The sequence below is a fragment of the Lissotriton helveticus genome, chromosome 10, assembly GCF_964261635.1.
Source record: "Lissotriton helveticus chromosome 10, aLisHel1.1, whole genome shotgun sequence".
NCBI lineage: Eukaryota > Metazoa > Chordata > Amphibia > Caudata > Salamandridae > Lissotriton > Lissotriton helveticus.
In genome coordinates, this window is record NC_136071.1 from 269,643,200 (window position 1) to 269,658,437 (window position 15,238).

A 15,238-nucleotide genomic window follows, 5' to 3' on the forward strand; every position below is an offset into this window, starting at 1 on the left:
GCTTCTTTCTGTGCTTTGTTCCTCTTTCTGCACATGTCCTACCTTTGTAGGCATAGTTAGAAATTAGCATTTAAAAAACCTTTGAAATTCGCTGAAAAAAAACATAGGTTTCAGGGTCGTTATAGTTTGAAATTAACATTTAAAAAACCTATAAAATTCACTGGAAAAAACCACAGGTTTCAAGGGTTTTATAGTAAGTTGGACATTTCACTCATACAAAACCAAAGAAATTCGGCTGTTATAGTTAGTTCAGCTAACTATAACTCGCGCCCTGCAATGCACTGCTGATGACGTCACATATTACATCATTCATGACATTGACATCACTGATGATATCACTGATTACATCATCCACATGATAATCTGATGCATCTCCTCATACCCTAATATGACCTTTGATACACCCACTCTAAAATACAGACTACCATTTTCAAAACCATAGACAAATCAATACCAGTTAGTACATACCCACTCACTTATTCCTAGGTCTACACACTCATCCACTCATTCACCCATACAGTCACTCATACATGTAGCCAACCATCAATACGGCACTGTCATATGCACTCACATATTTATACAGACACTCAAAAACCGCCACTCATCCATAGAGTTACACACACACACCTAGTCAGTCATACAAAGAATCAATCACACACCCATTTATTCACCTTTAGAGTTATACACACACCACCTCACTTATTCTAACATATAATGCTTATACCTACACTCTTATACAATAACTAATACAAGCCCACACTCATCCATACAGCCATTCTCACAATCACTCACTCGCACATATAGTCATTTTTATACAACAACACTCACATATACTGCATTTCACATATGCGGTTACTCACACATGTAACACTGAGGCATCCATTCACTCACCAACACTCCCATACACCCACTCACCCACTGATACCGCCCTTCAAATATGCACTCTTGAACCCATACACCCAGTGAATCACCCACTCATGCATCTATGCAGAGATTCTCAACCCCCACCCACCCACATAGACGCTCAGGCACCCATACAGATACTCAGACACTAATCAGTACCCCTAAAGAACCTCATTTAGCTATCACCAACCCATGCAATTGCTTACACACCAACTGAAAAACTAAACTGTGTGAATGTCTGTATCTGTCACTAACCCGTGCATTCAGTAAGACACATTTAATCACTTAATTATACAGTCAGTCACGCACCTACTAAATCATCCATTTAGACACTTATAGACCCACTCATTCTTCAATACACCATGGTCTATATATATATATATAGATATAAAACATATTTAAACTTTACAGAAACACACAGTCAATGGATGATGTCATCATTGATGTGATCAGTGATGTCATCAGTGATGTCACTACCATGTCATGAATTATGTGACGTCATCAGCAGTGCATTGCTGGGCGTAAGTTATAGTTAGCTGAACTAACTGCAATGGCTAAATTTCTCTGGTTTTGTATGAGTGAAATGTCCAACTAACTATAACGTCCCTGAAACCTGTGTTTTTTTCTGTGAATTTCTAAGGTTTTTTAAATGCTAATTTCTAACTATAACATCCCTGAAACCTACGGTAGAACCGAGGCACAAGAAACCTAAATAAAAAATGCGCTAAAAGCGAAAAGGGGGCAGGGTAGAAACACCCTGACCCCCTAGGCCTGTTCAGGGGGCCCCCCCAATTTATTTTTAAATCGGCAAAATCCACGTAGGATGAGCGGATCTTGCCAAAAAAAAAAAACGAAGCGCGGTCTCCCGCGCTTCTTTGGTAATTAGCCCCCGGGGGTCCAAACCCCATGGGGCAATACTTATGTAAAGTGGGGCCCAGAGGGGACCCCCAGCCGAGGGGACAGCCACCGGGCCTTTTTTAAGTGTGTGCGGGGGGCTCTCAGGCCTCCCCAGCCCCGGGACCGCCACCCCCAGGGCTTCTTGAAATTAGGTGGTGGGGCTTTCAGGCCCCCCCAGCCCCGGGGACCGCCACCCCCAGGGCTTCTTGAAATTAGGTGGTGGGGCTTTTAGGCCCCCCAGGCCCGGGGACCGCCACCCCCTGGGGCTTCTTGAAATTAGATGGGGGGCTCTTGGGCCCCTCCAGCCCTGGGGACCACCACCCCCGGGGCTTCTTTAAATTTGTTGCTGGGGGCTCTCAGGCCCCCCCAGCCCTGGGTAACGCCACCCCCTGGGGCTTTTTGAAAAGAATGGTGGGGGGCTCACTGCCCCGCAGCCCCGGGGATGACCACCCTGGGACTTTAAAAAAAAAAATACCCTGTGTGGGGGTTCAAGCCGCACCACACGCCCAGGGGACTGCCACCTCCCCGGGGCTCTAAATATGTAAATTGGGGTGGTCCGTGACAGACCCCCCCAGCCCCGGGGACCATCTTTGAAAAAGATGGGAGGGGGCCCCCCTACTGGAGCCCTCAAGGGCCCTGGGGACCGCCACCTCCCAGGGCCGGCTCCTGCAGTTTCCCGGGGTGCCTATCCTCAGGACACTGTGGTTTGCTATGGCAGGGCGGGAGCCACGTGGCTACCGCCCTGCCAGAGCAATCTGCTTGGCTATTTGGAAGAGAGAGCAGGAAACCTACTCTCTCTTCCAAATAGCAAAGCAAATTGCTTTTCCACAGGGGGAGCTGCATCTTAGCAGCTCCCCGTGTGGAAAAGCAATGCTGGGTCCCGCCGGAGGCGGGGAGCCGGAAGGACCTTTGGGGGGATTAGGGACCCCCCCACGGTCCCCAACAGAGTGGGTCAGCTCCGGGGGAAGGGGTCCCCGGGGCTATTAGTGGCCTGGGAGGGGGGCCACGCGCCCCCCTTCTCAAATTAGAAACATTTTTATTAAAAAAAACAACAAAGGCTGAACCCGGGGGATGGGGTCCCCGGGGCCATATCCCCCGGGGACCCCCCTCCCAATTTATTTTTTTTAAAAAGGGCCATGCCCTGGGGGATGGGGTCCCCGGGGCTGATTAAGGACTCGGGAGGGGGGCTGTGCGGCCCCCTTCCAAATTTTTAATAAAAAAAAAATAAGGGTGCAGGCCCTTGGGGATGGGGTCCCCAGGGCACAAAAAGGAGAAAAAGAAGGGGGGCTACGTAGCCCCCTTTTAAAAAAAAAGAAGAAATACCTGCATTGCGCCGAAGGCCACGTCCCCTCCTTTCAGGACTCTGCAAACGCGCCCCCTGGCGCTTTTGAATATGGTGAACAAATTCCCCTTGAATACTGGGGGTCCCTGAGGGCCAACTAGCCCACCAGGATCCTCCAGTATGCGCCAGGGGGCTGCATTGCAGAGAGGTGTTCTGGGGACCTGCCCCTTTTTACACATCTCTGCAACGCAGCTCTGTGGCGCATAGTGGAGGTAGCTGGTGGGCTAGTTACACCCCAGGGACCCTGAGGATTCAACACGAGTTAATGCCCCAAATTAAAATGTGCCATGGGGCGGATTTGCACAGTGGTGAAGGGAGGGGGCGGGGCCTGAGTTCACATGTGTGCAAACACACCCTGTCGTGCAGTTTATGATGGGGATTAATTCCTCGTCAATCCTGAGGGTCCCTGGGGGCCAACTAGCCCACCAGGTACCTCCAGTAAGCGCCACGGAGCTGTGTTGCAGAGTGTTGTAAAAAGGGGCGTGACCTTTGAACACCTCTCTGCAACATAGCTCCCTTGCGCATACTGGAGGTACCTGGTGGGCTAGTTTGCCCCAGGGACCCTCAGGATTGAAAAAGAATTAATACCCTAACTTAAAATGCGCCACAGGGTGTGTTTGCACACATGTCACCTCAGGCCACTCCCCCTTTCTTCACCACTGTGCAAACGCACCCAGTGGCGCGTTTTAAGTTGGGGAATTAATTCTCTTTCAATACTGAGGGTCTCTGAGGGCAAAGTAGCCCAACAGGTATCTCCAGTATGCGCCAGGGAGCTGCGTTACAGACAGGTGTTCAGAGGCCACGCCCCTTTTTACACCTCTCTGCAACACAGCTCTGTGGCACTTATTGGAGGTACCTAGTGGGCTAGTTTGACCCTAGGAACCCTTAGGATTCAAGGGGACTTAATCTCCCAATTTAGAATGGCCACAGGGTGCATTTACACAGTGGTGAAGGGAGGGGACGGGGCCTGAGGTGACGTGTGCAAACAAACACTGTGGCACATTTTAAGTATGGAAATATTTCCCCTTCAATCCTGAGGGACCCTGGGGGCCAAGTAGCCTGCCAGGTGCTTCCAGTAAGTGCCACTGCGCTGCGTTGCAGAGTGGTGGTCTGGGCCATGTCCCTTTTTACATCTCTCCGCTACGCAGCTCTGTGGTGCTTACTGGATGTACCTAGTAGGCTAGTTGGACCCTAGAGACCCTCAGGATTGAAGGGGAATTATTTCCCCGAATTTAAACGGCGTGCCACAGGGCATGTTTGCACAGTGGTGAAGGAAGGGGATGGTGTAGGGAAGTAGCTCTATATATACTGGATCGAAGTAAAATCAGCCGAACTACGAATTCCTATTTACTCACCTGTTTTCAGGAGAGACCTCAGTGCTGCATCTTTGGGCCCAGTACTGATCCTGAAAAGTAATTCTAATCGTACTTACCAGTAACTTGAATAATTTCCTTCCATAGGCTAACATTGACTGGTTTCACTTGGAAATTCTTCTAAGTGTGGAGTTTTGGAACTTTAAAATATTACTCTAAAATCAGCCTAACTACGAATTCCCATTTACTCGCCTATTATCAGGAGAGACCTCAGTGCTGTATCTTTTAGTCCAGGACTGACCCTGAAAAGTAATTCTCACTGTACTTACCAGTAACTTGTATTTCCTTCCATAGGAATCCATTGTCTGTTTTTTACCAGAAAAGTTTCTAAGTGTCGATTTTTCACACACTGCAAATATTCCTTAAAAATCGCCTGTATAACTTAAACGCATTCTGTCAACTGTTTAAAGGAGATGTACCAGTGCTGAATCCAGGTTAAGAAAACGTAACAATAACACTACTTACCTGCTAAGTGAATTTCCTCCCATAGGATAACACTTGTGATTCTATGTGAAAAAGTTTGTGTCAACTTTTAAAATACAATAATATTCCTTAAAAATCACTACTGTAACCAAAACGATTTTACTCAACTGTTTACAGGAGATGTCCCAGGACTGAATCTAGGACCCAGTCCTGTGGTTGAAAAGTAATCCATAAAGTAGCTAATTGCATTTAACTAGAAATTCCCATTGAGCTCAATGTTGCATTGTGTTTGAAATTGTGTTGCCCATTGCAACAACTATAACTACCGTACTTAAAAGTCTATTTGCAAAGTATTTAAACTAAAGTAATTCATTCTGAGAAAGTGTATTTTGTAATGTAATGTATAATGCAATTAAAAAAATAAAATATCTAAAAATAAATAGTTTAAAAAAATGTAGTAAATCAGTATAAAAAAAAATACAACAAATAATACATTTAAAAATTGTCATTTACAAAACAATTGAAATACACTGAAAAAACCATAGGTTTTCAAAAATGTTATAGTTAGGAATTAGCATTTTTTTTAAAAACCTTCAAAATTCCCTGAAAAAACCATAGGTTTCAGACATGTTATAGTTAGGAATTAGCATATAAAAAACCTTAGAAATTCACTGAAAAAAACATAGGTTTTAGGGGTGCTATAGTTAGCTGGACATTTCACTCATACAAAACCACTGAAATTCCTCCGGTATAGTTACTTCTGCTAAATATAACTCTCGCTCCCGCAATCCACTGCTGATGATGTCACATATTACATCATTCATGACATGGTCAGTGACATCACTGATGACATCACTGATGGCATCTCAAATAACATCAGTGATGACATCACTGATGACATCATCCACGTAACAATCAGATACACCTCATCATACACTACTATAACCTTTCATCACTCACTGTAAAATACAGAGTACCATATTTGAATCCATTGACACACCAATACAAGTTTCTAAAAACCCACTCAGTGATTCCTAGATCTACACACACATCTAATCACTTACCTATAGATTCACTCATACATGCTGTCAATGATCAATAGAACACTATGAAATATACTTATACACCTATATCGACATTACACAACAGCACACATCCTATTTACTTATCCAGTCATCCTACTCACTTATGCAAACAATGGATCATACCCCCCATGTGCTCCCCCACCCCCCCTTCACCCTGGGGGCCCACAAGGGGCCCCCACAAGCAAAGTTCCACATACTTTTCCACGGCAGAAAAGCCACTGCGGAAAAGCATGTCCAAACACACATCCTAATTTGGCTGACGGTGTCTTGCAGACACCGCCACCAAATAGCACTCCACACCCAAGGGATCAGCGGCGGACGGACCTGCCGTCCGCCGCTGTTCCCACCTCTATCCCACCGCCATCCTAATCTGGCGGTGGGTGTTTCCTGTGACCGCGGCGGTGAATCCGCATCCTCATAATCGACCCCTTAGTGTGTTATAAAATCACTATTATAAGTATACAGTTATCCATACAGTCACTCATACAATCACTGAGTCTTATGTATACTTATTTATATACAGCAACTGTCACATACACTGCCTTTTATTTTTCTAGTTTGTTGGACATGTACCATTGAGAGATATATTTGCTCATCACCACACCCATAAAGATATTCACTCACCCAAACAACTGTTATAACATGTAGTTTTATGCTCATATACCTACTGAATCAACTATTCACACATCTTTGGGCAGTCACACCCCCCCACCGAACCACACACACATTCACTCTCCCAAACAAATACTCAGTTAACTAATCAATAACTAATATAGATTTCCACATAGCTAGTAACCAACTGGTGCAGCAGTTTACACAACAACTGAAGAATTGATACAGATATTCACACAGTTTAGTCACTATCCAATATATTTAGTGAGACTCTATAAATTAGTCAAGTAAACAGTCAATCACACTGCTACTAAATCCTCCATCCAGATAGTTATATTTTTTTTACTACTCTTTTATCCATCAGGGCATTCTTTTCATTAATGATAATCTGTGTCTTTTCCTTGTTTAGCGAGAATCCAGAGTTGCCCCCCAAACACAGATGTCTCTATCTCTATTACCTTAATAGCAGCTTCGGGATTAGGTGTCAAAACTGCCACATCATCTGCATATGCCAAGATCTTGGCTTCATAGCCATGCATAATTATTGGTGAGATAGCAGTGTTTTGCACTATTTTCCTTAAAAATGGATCACTATAGAGCGTGAACAGGAGTGGAGCGCAAGGACACCCCTGTCGAGTTCCACAAGTGATTGTCACTGATCCTGTCATGCTTCCCGAAATGCATACTTTAGCCATAGGTTTACAATACAAGGTCTTAATTCCTTGCACAAATCATGTGCCAAAGTCCCTTGAGTGCATTGCCTGCCATAAAAACTGCCATGAGACCCTATCAAATGTTTTTTCGGCAATTAACAAAATCAGAGCCATAGGATCTCCTGACACTTGTGCAGCATCATAAAGTGATATCACTCTGCAAATGTGATCAGTAGTGTCCCTTCCTGCAATAAAACCATACTGTTGTTAAATTACCAATCTTTTGATGACCTGAGCTAAACACGCTGCTAAAACCTTAGAATACATCTTGGAGTCACCACTTATTAACCTAATTTGCCGTTATAAGCTGAGTTCGCCCGATGGTTTATCTTTCTTCTTCAAAAAAGCCACTATTTTAGCCACCGTTCCAGAATCAGGTGAAGTGGTTCCGTTAAACATATGATTAAAAAATGCCAGCATCTGATCTTTCAGCTGAGGGGCAGAAAGTTTGTAGAAGGGGATTGCATCCACACCAGCAACTTTACCCGGAGCGGGACTAGAGATTGCAAGTAATATTTCATCCTGTGACAACTCTTCTTTTAGGGTTTCTCATTCCTCTATGTATAATTTAGCTGTAGGCACTGCTTCCAAGAACTCTTCAATTTGCCTAGGGCAAACCTAGTTTCCCTCTGTATACAAGTTTTGATAAACAACTTAAAATGCCTCTCTGATTTTATTTGCATTGGTAACAACCCAAAGAACAGGATCATGGATTTCTCTGATCTCACTATTTGTACACCTCTGCCTTGTTCTTACTGCCAGATGGTGTCCTACCTGCTCGCTACACTCCTAAGTTCTTTCCTTCCAACCTACATACTTTGCTGCTGCCCTATTTGTGGAAATCGCCTCTAAGTCTGCCCTTATGAGTGTTACCTTAGTTTGTGCTTCCCTTATATCCCTTTGCTCGGCTATTACTAGGTTATCTTGCTTGGCTTGAATCAGCTGTCTGTCCTGCGTTCCTTTGACCAGTGATCATTTTAGGGTCTCCCCGCTTAGGCAGGCCTTAAATGTATCCCATACCGTACTCACAGAGGGGCTGCCATTATTCTCTTCAAAGAATATTGGGATCCACCTACTAATATGTTCACAGTACTCCTCATTGGCAAGGAGTGCATTTTATAAGCTCCATGAACTAACCGGTTTCCCCCCCTATTCCTTGCAGCTCTAATACAAGGGGATTGTAGTACGAGAGGAACCGGGGGTATTGCTCGATTGGGCAGGACATAATGAATTTGTTAGATGCAAAAAACTAATCAAGGCAGGCATGTTTTCTGTGCAGGGCCGAAAAATAAGTGTACCCATCCGCCATTGGATTCCTTTTATGCCACCTACCAGCCCGTGATCTTTGCATATCCCTTTAAGGGTTTGATACACCTTAGGCTTCCTCCCGGAATACAATAACTGGCCACTAATATCGAAACTTCCTGGGAGAATGATGTTAAAATCCCAGCATAGATCTATAGGTAGAGGGCAGTGCGTTAGCTCCTTAGATACCTGATTTAATATAAAGGAGTCATCAAGTATACTGCCGGAAATTTACCTCCACAGTGTGAATGACAAACCACTGCTACCCTTCTCCCCCTGGCATCAGACCCTACTTGAGAGAATTTAAACAGGCTACCTCGGGCCAGAACTACCACACCAACAGAATGAACACCTTGTGAGGTACCGGCTACAGGACTATAGCCCAGGGAGTTTAGAATATCCCTCTGAAAAGCTTCAATATGTGTCTCATGAACGCAGACAATGTCCACCCTCAGGAGTTTCAAGCCTAGGGAGATTCTAGCTCTTTTGTGGGGTATTTAGGCTGCATATATTATTAGTTGCAATACGGATCATCTTCCTGTCATTCATTGGCTAATTTTACCCTGCATCCTAAACACCAACTCCTCAAAATTATGTCAACATTACACTCTCTGTAATCCACCAACCAGCCTCTAAGCTTCTTTTCAATCTTGCCTTGATCATGTCAGTTTTCAAAGCACTTCCCCAGCCTCCCCTCCCGACCACCCCCACCCCCTCACCCAGACCGCTCCACTGAGCAACGAGGCCTAGCCTGTATGTAGCCGTCTAACATAACAAAACCCACTCCCCGAGCCCCCGCCACCTACCCCTTAACAAAATGCCCTGTTCTAACGACCTTTTCAATCACATTTCTTGATATTGATTTTAACCATCATTGAAAAACATATTTATCATTTCTCCCAACGGATCAGACCCATCTCTGTAACTCCACTAGGAATTCTTGGGCCTGAATCTCCGAAAAAAAGCTACGGGTGCGGCCCTTACATACTACTTTCAATATTGCGGGATTTTTTAGGTACACTTCGGCACTGTTGGACTTGGCCCTTATTGTCCTATTTTTTTCGCTTTTCCCCCTAGCCTTTTTACTGACATGGTGTGTCTGAACTGAAAATATAAATGATATGCAATGGCGTACACACCGTTATTTCCACCATTGTAGAAATGCACCTTTGTAAAATGTCACTTTTAAAATGGACGCCATTTCTGAATGCTTGTGCCACCTGCCTGAGGTGGATTGGCTGTCTAGTGTTTGAAGTGATAAGGTGCTCTATACTTCCCCCAGTGACAGTTAAAGCTGGAACTGCCAGGGACCTTCTTGAAGCTTCCAGCCCTTTCTGGTACGTGGGAGGAGGGGTGGGTATGTAGAGGAGCTGTGCCGCAAGGGTTTGTGTGCTGTCCCCTGAGCCCATCTGTACCCCTATGCTGTCCACAGGGCCAGTGAGATCCTTTGCTGGAGTGACAACTGCTATATCAGTAGGAGTGCCACTTTATGGGAGATTACTACTTCTAGGAGCTGCTGTCCTGTACTGATGAGTGCCCACTGTTTGCTTATCTAACCCAGCCTTGCCTGCCTGCTCTGCTGCCCTAGCGCCTCGTGAGCGCTATACTTTGACTGCCTGTATTCCACGGAGGTGAGGAGTGTGGGCACTACTTCCGCGTGTGGGACTCTGGATCCTTGCCAGCCTCCTAGCTCCTTGAATACACTATTTTCTTGGTTGCCAGAGGAGGAGTGACACCTGCAGCGCTGTGCTTTCAAAGCGCTTTATTTGGTGGCCTGTATTTCAAGGAGGTGAGGAGCTGATGCCTGCAGCCCTGTGCTACCAGAGCGCTACATTATTCTGGGGGACCCTGGGACTGTGAGCCATCTAGCACCTCATGAGCGCTGCCTCCAGCCCCTGCCCAGGAGAAGAAGGTGCGTGGGTCCTGCAGCGCTGTGCTGCCAGAGTGCTATATTTGCATTGACTGTGCCTTGCCTGCTGTCTAGCGCTTCGTTAAGTGCTACAACTGTTTTCCAGCCCCCAGGACTCTTAGTCCTGCATTCCTGGACTTAGTGCTGCAACTTTACTGCTGCATGAGGAGAGCACTTTTCTATACTGCCCACCTGAGAGACAGCTACTTCCAGGGAGTGGTGACAGTCTTTGCAACATGTGTACATGTATGACGTTCGCCCTTCTGACTTGAGGCCTTATGCATTTCTACACGCAGTGTAATCCTGCCATGATGTTCATGCTCCTATGCTAATGAGAAATGCCCTAATGATGTCTAATGTACCTGCAAAGATTCATGCCTAAGGTGTTTATACGCCAGGATTGGTGCCTATTGTATTTGATGATGCCAAATGGGTCTTTACCCTAATAATATTGCATTTACGCCTCATCTGTTTTACTGCATAAGTTGTCTGCAGGCTAATGCTATGAGTAATGTGTTTCAAAACCTAAGGTTGAGGCCTGTTGTTCTTTTTCCCCCAAGGCTTATACTGTTGGTGTTTTGCCTAATAATTATGCTCCATGCTAATGACTCAAGCCTGTTTCCGTTTTTGGGCCTAAGCTTAATGTCAGGTTATGATGCCTCATGATTTATGCCTAATGACACTGCATTTATGCTAATAAAGTGTTTATGCCCACTGTCATGCATAATGTGTTTCCTGGTCAATGTAATGCTGAGATTCTGCATAAGATGGTTTATTCTTCATGCTCATGCGCCTATTGACATGCCTTGTGTTTTATGCCTAATGCATGTGTTTATAATGCTAATGGTTTCTTTTCCCCTAACGCTTACCAGGTTAGTGTTCTGCATAATGTGCCATGCCCCACGCTGCTGATGAGGTTTATGCCTATTGTTGTGCCTGAGGTGCTTTTATGCCTATTGAGATGCCACATACATATGTTTACTGTTTAGGTCTAATGAGGACACATAATATGTTGTATGCCTAATGAGGTGCTCAGATATTCTAGATTCACGCCTGATCCCGTGTGGTTATGCTGAATGTGCTGTGATTCATGACGTAATGTGTTTATGCCCCATGCTAAAGAGATTTATGCAAATGCGATGTTGCTCAGTGCATGAGTGTGCCGGTAGCTACTGGATGTCACACCCTTATTGCTAATGTACTTACATGTTTTCTTTGTGCTTAGCGATGTCTCTGGCAGTGGTCTGATTGTCCCTGCCCTGTAAATAGACCCCCTGTATATGGCTACTTGGTGCCAGTTGGCACAGTGTTACAACTGTGATTGCCTTATAACGTGTCTTGCATAATACATATGCTGTTTTTTCACCTAACCTGGTGTGGTCTCTTTTTGTAGTGTGCCTAGTGTGTTACCTGTGAGTGTGCCGTGCAGATACTTTACACATTTCCTCCGGAGTTTGGCCCGCCCGCTCTGCACCATGCTTCCCGTTTCTAACAGGAACCTAACTTCTGAAGGGGAGCAAACATCTGTCTTAGCCGCCATTTTCACTCTACCATAGCATGGGCAAAGTCTGGCCGTGCAAAGAAAGAGATCCCCTCCAATTCTCTTCTAGCGTTAGGGAGCGCTAGATCGAAAGTACTTTGTCTTGAAAGAGAATTTCCAAATTAAACCAAAATAGCCCTGGGTTATGTGTTACTATCTACCTGTTGTTTTTTAGAGTTAAGGGTAATCTGTGCACCCTCTGTATTTCCCTTGTCCAATCCCACCCCGTAACTTCTGGTAATGCACCCTTTAGAAATTTAACGACGTAATCCCTGGGATTCCCTACCTCTCTCCCTTCTGGAATACCTAGTAGTCTCAGATTGTTTCTTCTTTGTCTATTCTCATATTCCTCCATCTTCCACATCATCTCTGTGATCTTAGTGTCTTGGGAGGAGCTCAATGTCTTTAGCTCAGCAACCTCTAGTTCGAGAGAATGAGTTTGTGCCTCTACGCTGGTCATCCAGTCGGAGATCTCGGTACAGGTTTTGCTTATTTTCCTGACTGCTCCCTGTAGTTTCTTAGAGGCCTACGGCACCTGTCAATTGTCCGTATGTATTTCTGCCTGCATCTTTTTAATCGTGGCCAAAATCAGAGAGGGTGGGAGTTCCAGTGCTGTTGTAGTTCCGGCGGTGGCATCCTCTATACTCTGAGTTAGATTGTCCAGGAGTTGAACAGTGGAACAGTCCCACCTGACTCTGGGGGTCCCTTTCTTAGATGACTCTTCCCTGTCTTTGCTAGCCTTCCTGTCATTTGAAAGCTGCTTCTTTTTCAAGCTTGAAGCCTTTTTCTTGCTTCTTGATCCTCCACATCTTTTTTCGGCTAGCTGAAATAACAAATCCATCCGATGAGCTACTACTAGATGACATGGATCGCGAAGAAGTTGATGAGCCTAGGTTAGGTATTGAAGAATCCAAATCCTCTGTTAGAGAGAAACATTTCTCCCCACCCCCGTCCGGTCAGGTGAGGCCAACAGTATAGGGACCCCAAAGAGTCACAGCCACATGAGATGGGCTCTGCTTCGATTGGTTGGAAGGGAGGGGAGATCAAGGGCCCCCATGGTCAACAGACTCATTCTTAGTAGTTCCATCTCTAGACAGGTTCTGCTTGGTCTGCCGCTTCCCCCCAGCATCTACCTTGGGGGTGGCCGCACAAGTCTCCTCCTCACCTGTTTTAGAACTTCTGGTATCATCTTTATCTGCAGTGGAATCAGGCACCACCTCCTGTGCTTGGGTGAGGGCGGATACAGATGTAGGTGCAGTAACCAGTCGGAGAGCCACAGTGTCCTGTGTTTTAGGGGTCTTGGAAATTTCAGAGGAAAAAGGTAAGAAATCGCAGGTTGGCTTTCTGCTCCATCCGGCAAATTGTTCCCATGGGTTGCTTTCTTGTTAGAATTATTGCTGGACTTGTCCCCTTTCTTCTTGCACCTTAGTGCTGTACCAGCCTCCTTAGGATTCTCATGGTGCATGATGGACTTTGAAGTACCAGCTGGAACCGGACCAGTAGTGTTGGCTGAAAGATTAGTGAGTCTCACCTTGGATGTTTTAGTGCCTCTGCCGGCCATCAGTGAAACGAAATTGACCCATCCGGCAACAATTGTGAAGGAAGCCTGCCTCAGTATCCCTAACAGGGCTATGCGATGGACATTAGCTGGGGCAGCCACGCGGCGTCTCATGCCAGAGCTCCACCTCGAAGACTAGCAGCTGTGATGGACCACGGAGGTCCAAACAGTCCCAAGAAACCACTGACCCTCTAGCATCACTCGTGCACTTCCCGCACAGTATCCCGCTGCTCTGCCGCTTGGGAATCACTGTGGTCAAGCAACATGTAATAGGAGGGGTGGGAGCCCACAGGGTAGTGAGCCATTAGTAAGACGGCATCTTGCTCCCAGACCAAGTTCATATGTAGTTCTGATGTGGAGAGACTAGCGGTACTTCCAAGTTTGATGCACATGGTAATTGTTCCCTGGAGTTTAACCAAATGTTTTATGCTGCTCTGTGCAGCCATACTACACAGACAACACTCATTGGTTCAGTTTATTTAATAAGCACCTTGTAATTTCGACAGAGTCAGCAAAGCAATACCAACTGTAAATCTGCAAATTATTTCGGAAATATTACTAATTTCCGGGGGAATCAGATGCAGAATTACGGCTTTCCTTCACATTTATTAATTTTTCAGGTAAATCTCCACATTCCATCGCTTATCCCCATTTACTCTGCTTCAGAAGTTACCAGTATTGTAATAATAACTCTTAGGTGTGGACTTGAAGGGTCAAATGCGGGCACTCATACTGAGGCTCAAAGGCCGATTTAGCAGTGGAATATGGGGAGATTCCCACCCCTCAATTATGACTTTAATACAAAGGGGACCGTTAGGTGCATGTTATAGCACAATGTTTCAAAATAAATTTGTTAAATGCACAGAGGTTATAGCCACTTTGTGTAGCTTCTTTTTATGATGTCACCATAATACTCATTCCAGTTCCCATTCCTGACTCATCAACTCTGATCTCCCATCTGTCCATTATGTTTTATAACTTGAATTATGGGTCTGTATTATCAGCCAGAATTATCTCAAGTGCATTAGGACACCATGTCTTGATGAAATTATTAAAAAATTGTAGAAATATATATTTTTTTCCTTGCCGGCTTCTCTGCCGGTGTGTGTGAAAGTGATCCACCAGTGGAGAAAACTACCTAGGCAGTAATTCTGAAATAATGACACAGTGGTGAAAGGACCAACGCTACGAGTGAACAGTTTCCAATTAGTTACACAATTTTATTGCAATCACATAAACAATAGCTAAAAATGTACAATTCATAAAAAATTCAATATACTTCAATCATAACATAAAAATTCTTGAACATAGAAGAGTAAGTTGTGTGTCGACGCGTTTCGGCGACCAGCGCCTTTCTCAAGACCAATTACAACTTGCTGAAAATAAAACAATATATTGTTTAATTTTTTCATTCTCAATTATTATAATATTATCATCACAGAGATATATATAACTTAAAAGGTAACTAGTAAAAAATGTGTACTATTAAAACAAGGAAACACTGTTCAGGAAACTCAGGTCCATTTAATTAAAATATAACTGATAGTCCAAAGATGGGGAAACATAAATCGCATAACA